The sequence below is a fragment of the Nicotiana sylvestris genome, chromosome 7 (genome assembly GCF_000393655.2).
Source record: "Nicotiana sylvestris chromosome 7, ASM39365v2, whole genome shotgun sequence".
Lineage (NCBI taxonomy): Eukaryota > Viridiplantae > Streptophyta > Magnoliopsida > Solanales > Solanaceae > Nicotiana > Nicotiana sylvestris.
In genome coordinates this window covers 6,288,241-6,297,909 of record NC_091063.1, presented here as the reverse complement: position 1 = coordinate 6,297,909, position 9,669 = coordinate 6,288,241, and positions in this window count along the sequence as shown.

Genomic DNA, 9,669 nt, shown 5'->3' with positions numbered 1-9,669 from the left:
CTTATTTTTCTTTACATATTTTAGGATTACCATACGAAGATAAGAATAACTGTGATATGATTAAGGTCATTGTTCAGAAAGACTTCATTCATAGCTTGCTAACCGTTATTTTGTATAAGATTAACTTGAGATGAGTCTAAATTAAAATTAAGAAAGAATTACCGTAAAATACACTTGATTTCACACCATAACAAAAAATGACATATATTTTTAAGTTTTGCCCGACCTAGCCTATATTGTACAAATATGTTTTCTTACAACCATTGGTTCTAAAAGCCATGGAGTTAAATCTATGTTCTCACAATCAATGCGTTCACTCTCTTTTCTTCTCACATCTTTTATATATGCTTCAAAGGGTCGTCCGCCATTACTGCTTCTTCTTTGTATCACGTGGTTGCAATGTAAGAAAATTGAAGATTCAACATTCCACCACTAAACGCCATTCAACGTTTTGCTTTCAAAAATAAGACTTTTTGAGTTTGTTAGTTGTTTGGATTAGGTATTGTTCCAATTGATTGAAAATATCAAAAGGAGTTCAAAATTTAAATTTGAAGTGACTTGGTGTAGATTTGAGCAAGATTTGAGTTAAATTTCAGAAAAAACGCAAGGAAGAAGACGAAGTCAGTTTTTTGTATAATTATGTATAATCTTGTATAATAGTGTATAAACACATCTTATACACTATTATACATTTTTATACACCTTTATACAAGCGTCTGTATACGAACTTCTTCCACGATTTTCAGTTGCAATTCTTGTTCAAAATCAGTCCAAATCTCCTTTAAATGACTTCAAATTTTATATGAACCTTCTTATACTATTTTTAACAATTCTAGATAATACCCACTCCAAATTTCTCACAAAATCAAATTCGGAATTTAAACTCACATATTTAAACTTGTTAAAAATCTAATTTTCACCACCCAAATGGATTTGGTTTGATGAACTGATATTTGAGTTACAGTTACTGATTCGAAAATTAACTTAAAAGCTTGAGCAGTCTTTTTTTAAAATTAAATAGTAATTTTGAGAACTTATTGGAGTTGGATGTTGATCTTAGCCTATTATTTTTGGGCTAGTTGGTTGTAAATTAAAATATGAGCTATAAAATTGAAAAGTAGGGATCTCAATTGTTCTTGTTGGGATTTTTTTTCCTTCCTATACCATATATGAAACTTTATTACCAAATATGTGCATAGTTTCTAATTTACCTGCCATGTTCACACTTTTTCTACAATTATTATACCATTCATTAAATACTAATTATTAGTAGCTGAATTCTTCCTAATTAGGCGCACTGCAAATCAGGAACGGAATATTCTAATTGATTTTGCGACCTTCAGATTAAATTTGAAACGGAAATCCTTTATCTTCAATTTAAAATCAAATTACATAGACTCTTTTCTGCAAAAACTCTATTCTTCGATATTTTTCCTTAAACCACAAATCAAAAAAGACAAAATCGTCAACAAATTCGAATCAAATTATAGAAATCAGTTCTGCAAAAGCTCAGTTCGTCGACTTTTTTTCTCAATCCACTGATCAAAAAAGCGACAAAATATTCAACAAATTCAAGTCAAATTGCAGAAGTCAATTCTGCCGATACTCTATTCTTCGTCTTTTTTTCTTAATCCAAAAAATAAAAATAAAAAACGACAAAATATTGAACAATACCTCAGCAACGACACGTAATCATGTCCAAAATCCCAATCATGGTACAATTAAATGGGAATTGGGATAGCTATGACAGATTTAGAGATTTTCAAGTTGATGGCATTGTGTTCGATGAGGATGCAAGTCAACAAAAAATCTACAATGATGTCTAAAAACAGCTCTACAATTTAAACTACAAAGTCAACTTCAAATAATCTAAAAATAACTACAATTTATCTACAGTTACTGGGCAAACATGTAACACAACATCTACAATCATGTCTACATTATATCTACATTTTATACTATAATTAATCTTGTAATGTTCTGCATAAACTACAAAATAACTACAATTACACTACAAACAGGAAATACAACAACAAACTATTCTGTCCATAAAATATATATAGAATTTATACTATAAATAATCTTCAAATATGATACATAATCTGAAACCTACATACAATTACACTAGATACAATAAAGATCATTTATAATCATGTCTACATCATATCTACAATTTATACTACCAGTCATCTTCATATATTATAGATATATATAACATAAATACAATTAAACTATAAATTATATCTTGGGAATAGACTACTTGATACTTACCGAGTCACTGAGGACTTGTCCGGGGTGAGCCAGGGAAAATAACCATTCCTTCTTATCAACCTTTTTCACTCCAAGGTCTAACCAAGACTTAATTTGGTTATCCGTTATGGAAAACGGAGCCTTCCTCCTGTAACAACATATAAATGTCAAAAAAAAATTGTAGATTGAATTAGATATGTAAAAGATAAATGTTGAAATGCAAGTGTCAAAAATGCATTCATACCTCTTTGAACCTTTGTCGCTACAGTGGTATAACCACTTGTTGAAGTTATCTAAAATCTTCGAATCTACATCTTCACCAATAACAGTAGTAAAAGGGTGCTTGAGATAGAAAATTTTAGGTCCAACCGAGCTGCTACCCCCAGAACTGTATAGAGGGATAAATGGTGATCGGGCATGCTTTCACGGATGCCTTGTTCTCCCCGGATGCATAGGTATTGCATCATCTTGTATGGGCTTGCCAAACTTAACCAACTGGGATAAGTTGTCAGGCAACTCAAAATCATCTAGTGTGACCTCCTTCTTCTCAACTCCTGATCCTTCTGAATCACCTAGATCCACATATTGTGCATCTGCACCTTCATTATCATGTTCCTCAATGACCTGTTTTGTCTGAGCTGCTACTGTCACTCCGTGAACTGGGGATTGTGCATTGATATCTTCCATCACTGTAACACAATTCATATCTTACTTAACAAGAATGTTAAAATTTACAAACAACAAGAAAATATCTCTGAATGACAGTATGATACCTACTTTGTCTTCATCAGCTGCAACTTGAAAATGTGTATATAAATCACCATGTGCTGGAAGATTTTTTGGACCAATTGCACCTTCAACATGTTCTGTTTAATAATTAAAAATGCTAAATAATACTGGATAATGGTGGCTTGAAAGTTGTAGCATATGTGTATCAAAATTATAGATAATTTTTGGATAAGTGTAGATATGTTGTATATACACTGACACAAATTATAGATACTTTGTAGGTATTTTGTAGATACCTGTTTTGCTGGTGCTGGCCTGCACTTGTTCCCCAATATTGAACTGAAAATGCTGATTGTTCAAGTCTTTTTGTTGGTCATTGTTTTTTGTTGAACTGCCAGCAAACTGAATGTTTTATGTTAGTTTGTATATATTTTTTCATATGTCTAAATTGTTTTGCTATAAAAATAAAAGTCAGATCTTATCTTTGCATCATCTTGCGCATTTCTACTGTTTATCATTTGCAAAACAGTCTGCACAAACTCATTTATAAACCCTCAAAGGCTATCGAGTTCTACAAAGACAGCTTTCCTAAAATCTCCAAGCTTTCCATTAACCTACAAGTTACAATATAGTAAGTTGTTAACTTCATAATATGTCCTAACATACATTCAAAAACATATGCAATTATATATAGATATATATCAGAATTTACAAATTTGTAGATATTTTGTAGACAGATTATGAAATGTAGATATATTGTAGATATTTTGTAGATATATTGTAGTTTATATGTATTGCCTACTCAATTCCTTTTTCTAATTTTCTGATCTTCTTAGCAATAGACTTCTTGTCCTCTTCTCCATCTGTTTGTTTGGGTTTCAACGTAGGAGGATCAGCATTGGGAACCTCAGATGTTTGTTCACCTTCTTGAACTTTGTACTCAATTTTGTCGAGCAAAATCAGCACTGCAATCTCTTCTCCAGATTCACCTATGTTGGTAAACTGAATGAGGAAAAATAAATTAGTTTGATCAAGGCAGAAAATGTAGAATAATTGTAGATATTTTGAAGGTAAATGTATAATCATAAAAAAAGAAACTTTACCTTTATCCACTCAAGCTTTATCATCTTATCTTCAAAGGCAGCTAACCAAATATGCCCCTTAATAGCTGACCATCTTAGTATGTGAGGTATTGAGTTAGAACACCTCATAGCTAGATCACTGCTGATAGTAGAGCAACACTTATAAAGCCATACTTGCAATGCTAGTGAGCATTCTCATATGAGATCAGAATGTACATACGGATTTAGTCTGTGCCTAATAGATTCCATCATCTAGGTGAAAGATTTGATACCCCATGGGTATGACTCATACTGCCCAGATTCTACCAAATAGAACCTAAAGTGATCTACAAAAGAAACATGACTTTGTCCGAAGGACAAATGAAAAATTCTAAAAGATAAAGGATGCACAACTTCATCGCATCCTCATCGTTTACCCAAGATCTAGTGGTTACTATCTGTTTTAAATAAGACTTCTCCACTCTTAATTTGTTAGGAAAATAACCGCTCATTATTTTGCTAACATAAGTGGGACTATAACCAAAATCAGTAACCTAGGTAACACATCTGAGACCAGTAATTAATGCAAACTCACTCAATCCAAAATTTAATGTTTCACCCTTTAACTGTACAGAAAAATATGATGCATTGGATTTGGTCAATTCATACTTCATCAGAAGATGAATGGCTTGGTTTTGCATGCATATGGTAGGAAGAGATAATAAGTATCTAAAACACGTCTTTTTGAAAAGCTTCAACCAATTTGAGGATAGAAGCTCTTTAATCTGGCTAGGAATGCTAGGATCACACAAAGTGTGGAATCTAAGCACCCCATAATCAACATTATGTGGGGCAAAAAAGTGTTCATTCTGCACAAATAGTAAATTATTTCACATTAATAAAATGCATAAAAAGGATACATTCATCTACATTTTATCTAGAACATAACTATAAATGATTACATAATATCTACAATTTAAAGCATTTTCTACAAAAAAAGGCAGCAACAAATGATAACTACAATTCTGCTTCAAATAGTATAAGTTACCTAACAATATAACTGCAAAAAAACTACAAAATATCTACAACTCTAAAGGCAGAATATCACAACTACAAATAATCTTCAAAATTAAGACAATTACTCTACACTTGTCTAAAACACGTATAACACAGATTTTACCATCATATACCAAACTAAAAAAATTAGAAACGAAACTAATAAATGTTTACCTTCACCAATGATTGGTTCCGAACAATTTTAGGGTATTTTTTTAATGTTTCTCCATTTTTGGATTTTTTGAACCAGGAGACACCTTTGCTTTCTTTCCTGTTCGAAGATTAGGGACCTCTTCTACAAAGTCGTCGTCTACCAAAATCTCTATTCCTTTTCGTTTGACTTGTTTGCCTGGTGTAGAAGTTTCTCCAGCATCTACATCATGTTTTTTTTTTGGTTCTTATCTTGACTCTGATTTGTCGGGGAGAGGAACTATGAGTAGTCTCTGCAATTGCATGTGGAGATTTGCCTTGCTTTTTGGGTGATTTTAGTGATAACACACCCAAATCAAATGAGAGTATATCAGCTACTGCTGATTTTTTAGGACTTTGTTTCGAAGCTTTGTTGTTCTTTATTGATGAACTTCAACGGAGTAAAATAGGGAACCAACTTTGTTGAAGGGTTTCTTCAATTTTCTGTGAATTTAGAGGGAGAATTTGGTTTTAGAAGATGGAAAATGGTAAAAAGAATGTGGGTATGAGTAAAACGTGGGTAGGGCTGAGGGGTTAAGAGAGAGAAACGTGGGATGAGTGGGGATACTGGGATATACATATTCCGTTAATTAAGGAGTAAAAAACGTACAATTAATTATACCCTTAATTAATTATGGTATAGAATTGACAATTTGGTATACTAAGTGTAAAACCTTAAACATCGAGGGTAATAAGGTTTCCTATGTGGCATAGAAATGTAAAAATTCATTGTTCTTGTGTGAAGTTTTCCCAATTAAAATATCATGATCGGCAGAAAATTCATATAGCTATTCCAGCTTGTTTAAAATCGTGACATAATAATAATAGAAGTAATTATTTTAGTTAACACTTCAAAGACATTCTCTTCGTATCTTTTTAATTATTATGTATTAGAATTGCTAATTTTGATCATCTGAAAAGACAAATTTTATAAAATTTATTAATTAATTCTCAGAGACTACGACATTACCAAATATTAATACTCTATCTATTTGTTTTTTTTATGTGGCGGAATTGGAAGAAGGACGAGGGTCAAATTACTCACTTCTTTGTGATTTTATATGTAGATTATTTAAAAATTAAGAAATAAACTTTACATATTTAAATATTGCAAAAATAAAAGAGCATTAAAAGCAATAATATTATTACCATAAAATTTCTAAAAATATCTATAAAATCGCCAAGATATAAATTACTTTGAATTCCCAAAGTGTAATAGCAACACATAAAATAAAATAGTGGGATTAATATTTACTTAAAGAATGAAAAGCAAATTTCACTCAAAATGATGACATCCTTCGTACTACCTTCGTCCATTTTTACATGTCAATTATGCTAAAAATATTATTTCACTTTTACTTGTACACTATACTAAATCAAGAAAAAGACAATTTTTTTTCTGTTTTAATCTTATTATTAACTACTCATTCCCCTAATTTTTTTAAAATGCTATCATATTATGGTAGAATTATAAAAATATATATTTTATTTATTATTTTTAAGGGGCGTGAAAAGTCCAAAATGAATAACTAAAAGTGAACGGAGGGAATAAATACTTATTCGCACCAAGTGCTTATACAAATTCAATAAATACTTCTTTTTTTCGAAAGTTTTTTTTTTTATTTCAACCATTTTGTCAGTTTACATCATCTGTTCTTGTGGACTATAGAACAAATCTCATAAGTACAACCACATAAAACACCATACAACTATTGTTGTTTAGCAAAATCCTAACACTATATAGACTCTAGCTGTCATATGTGCCTTGGATTACATGTAGGATAACTATTGAATGACTGCAGAATAGATGACCATTTAGGCTTCTTCTGTCCAGCAATATGCACTTGAAGAGCAATTTCCTTTGCTCTGTCTTTGGTTTCTCTGCTCAGCTGTTGAAACCTTCTATCATTTCGCTCCATCCAGATATTGTATACTACTGCTGCAAATACCACTCCTAGCAGTGCCTTTCTTGGATTCCTATTATTTACATTGGCAATTAGCCATTGCAATTCTGTTTCCCAGTTACCAATTGTTCTTTGGTACTCTAGCCATCTTAACATTCCTTTCCATAGACTCTGTGAGTATGAACATTCGAAGTACAAGTGGTCATGTGTCTCTTCAATATCTCTTCCACATAATGTGCATGCCTGATCTACTTGAACTCCCCATTTGGCTAATCTGTCAATTGTAGCCAATCTTCTATGCATTGTCATCCATAAAATGTACTTATGTTTTGGTAGCATTCCAGTTACCATAACTAGTGTTTTTCAGTGGACTTTGGGATACTGTGGAGTAGTATGAAGGTAAGCCTTCCTGATACTGAACTTCTCATTCTGAGTGCATGTTTGAATTCTTGTGAAATCATTAGCCCACCACTCTCTTGCTGCAAACAGTTTCCTTACTAGCCAGCTAGCTTGCCCAGGAATCTCCATAGTAGTAATGTCTTTCTTCTTTATGTAGTGGCAGTGAATCCACTTGATCCAGAGTTTGTCTTTTTTAGACATTATGGCCCAAAGAAGCTTAGTCAAGACAGCTTTATTCCATATCTCACAATCGATAATGTTTAAACCTCCAGCAGTTTCTGGTTTACACAAAGTCTCCCATGCTATAGGAGCCCTATGACTAGTATCATGACTACCAGTCCATAAGTAATTCCTGCATATACCATTTACCAGTTTAATAACTTTTTTTGGAATGAAAAATACTCAATATATGTATTCATAAATACAAATATATATATATATATATATATATATATATATATATATATAATTATTTTAATTTATTATTTAATCATAATAAATTAGTATGATTCGATAGAGACAATGCCGATAAATTTTTAACCTTTCTAGTAATATGGCCAAAAATTGAGGGACTACATTCCAAAAACAAAAGAATCAAAGAATTGTAGCGCAATCACGCATGTGTGTTCATAACAGTACTTTGTTTACGTCAGGAGCATAACGTTGGAAGGCGTGTTCACTAGCTGTACACATTGGGTCCCACTTAGCGAATCAATAGGTTCGGAAATTTATATAGGCTCGGGACCGAGCCTGTAGATCTTCCGAGGCTGAATATCCACGTGTTTTAATATTAGTGTCTGTAAATGGCTGTTCGATGTGTTTCAGATAATTTATTTTGAAGTGTAGAAATTCCCATTCTCGGCCAAAACGAACGATCTGTGGCGCTTTGAAGCACGCGTATATTGAGCTCTCATTAGTAAAAACTATCTTCAAATTTGTTTACGTATTGCTCGAAATGGAACAAAATATTCTTTCGTTAAAATTTAAACTTTTGGTCTTATGTTTTTCTGGTTGTTTACCTCGGTAGTAAGAGTAATATTTAATTTGATTTGTGGGTTTAAAAATATGTGATTTAATTCAATACTAATTAATAATCAAGAAATATGAAGTAGAAATAAAAAAAACAAGTAAATCAAACCAATGTTACTCGAGCTTAGCGACCTCGAGGTGGGCTTAAAACAATAAGAACAATTAAGCAAGAAAAGTAAAATAAGAACAGTAAAGCTGAAGGATGAACAGTAGGCAAAAGGTAAAAAGTATATTCTTTGCTCAATGATTAGATGATGTTACAAATGATTGGGGTCCCCTTTATATAATAGGGGAACCCTAAATAAGGTATATTTCTATTTACAGTAAGGAATATTCTTGGTACAACTGTCTAACCGCCTAGTACGGAATCGTACAAATCCTATTGCGGGATTTGCGCCATGATCTTGGGGACGTGGCAGGAATCTAGTTTATTCTATTACAAATCCATAACGGTACTATTTCAGGGTCGAGCATACTTGGCCTTGGTGTTCCTCGTACTCCTATCTTCGAGCATTGCACTCTGTCTTCGAGCTCGAGTCTGGTCCATCGGGCTCGACCTCGCCCGGACTTGGGTCTAGGATGGACCTTCGAGCCTATAAATCGGGGGCATACGATTTTGACCATATACACTGGTCATTAGGAAAATGCCTTTGTTTAATTCCAAAATAATCTCACGATAAAATAAACGAATTTATATTTAATAAGGTCACTAGCAATCAGTTGTAATCAAAGCTTAATTGAATGAATCATATGATTAGGCTAAATGAGCAATAAATTACGATAATAAAACAATTAAAGTATACAAGCAGAAGAAAGAATGATTTTATTAAGGCGAAATACATAAACGGCCCTTTAAGTTGTCCTCAACGATCATAGAAATACTTTTATTGATCCATTTACCATATAGACACTTCAAGTGGCTATTAAATGTATCAAATAAACACTCAAGTGCAACAGACCATGAGCATGAGCTACACTTGCCAATGACGTGTAAAATGAACCAACTAAAAAATACCACGTATTATTTGCAATAAAAAATTAGACACGTATAA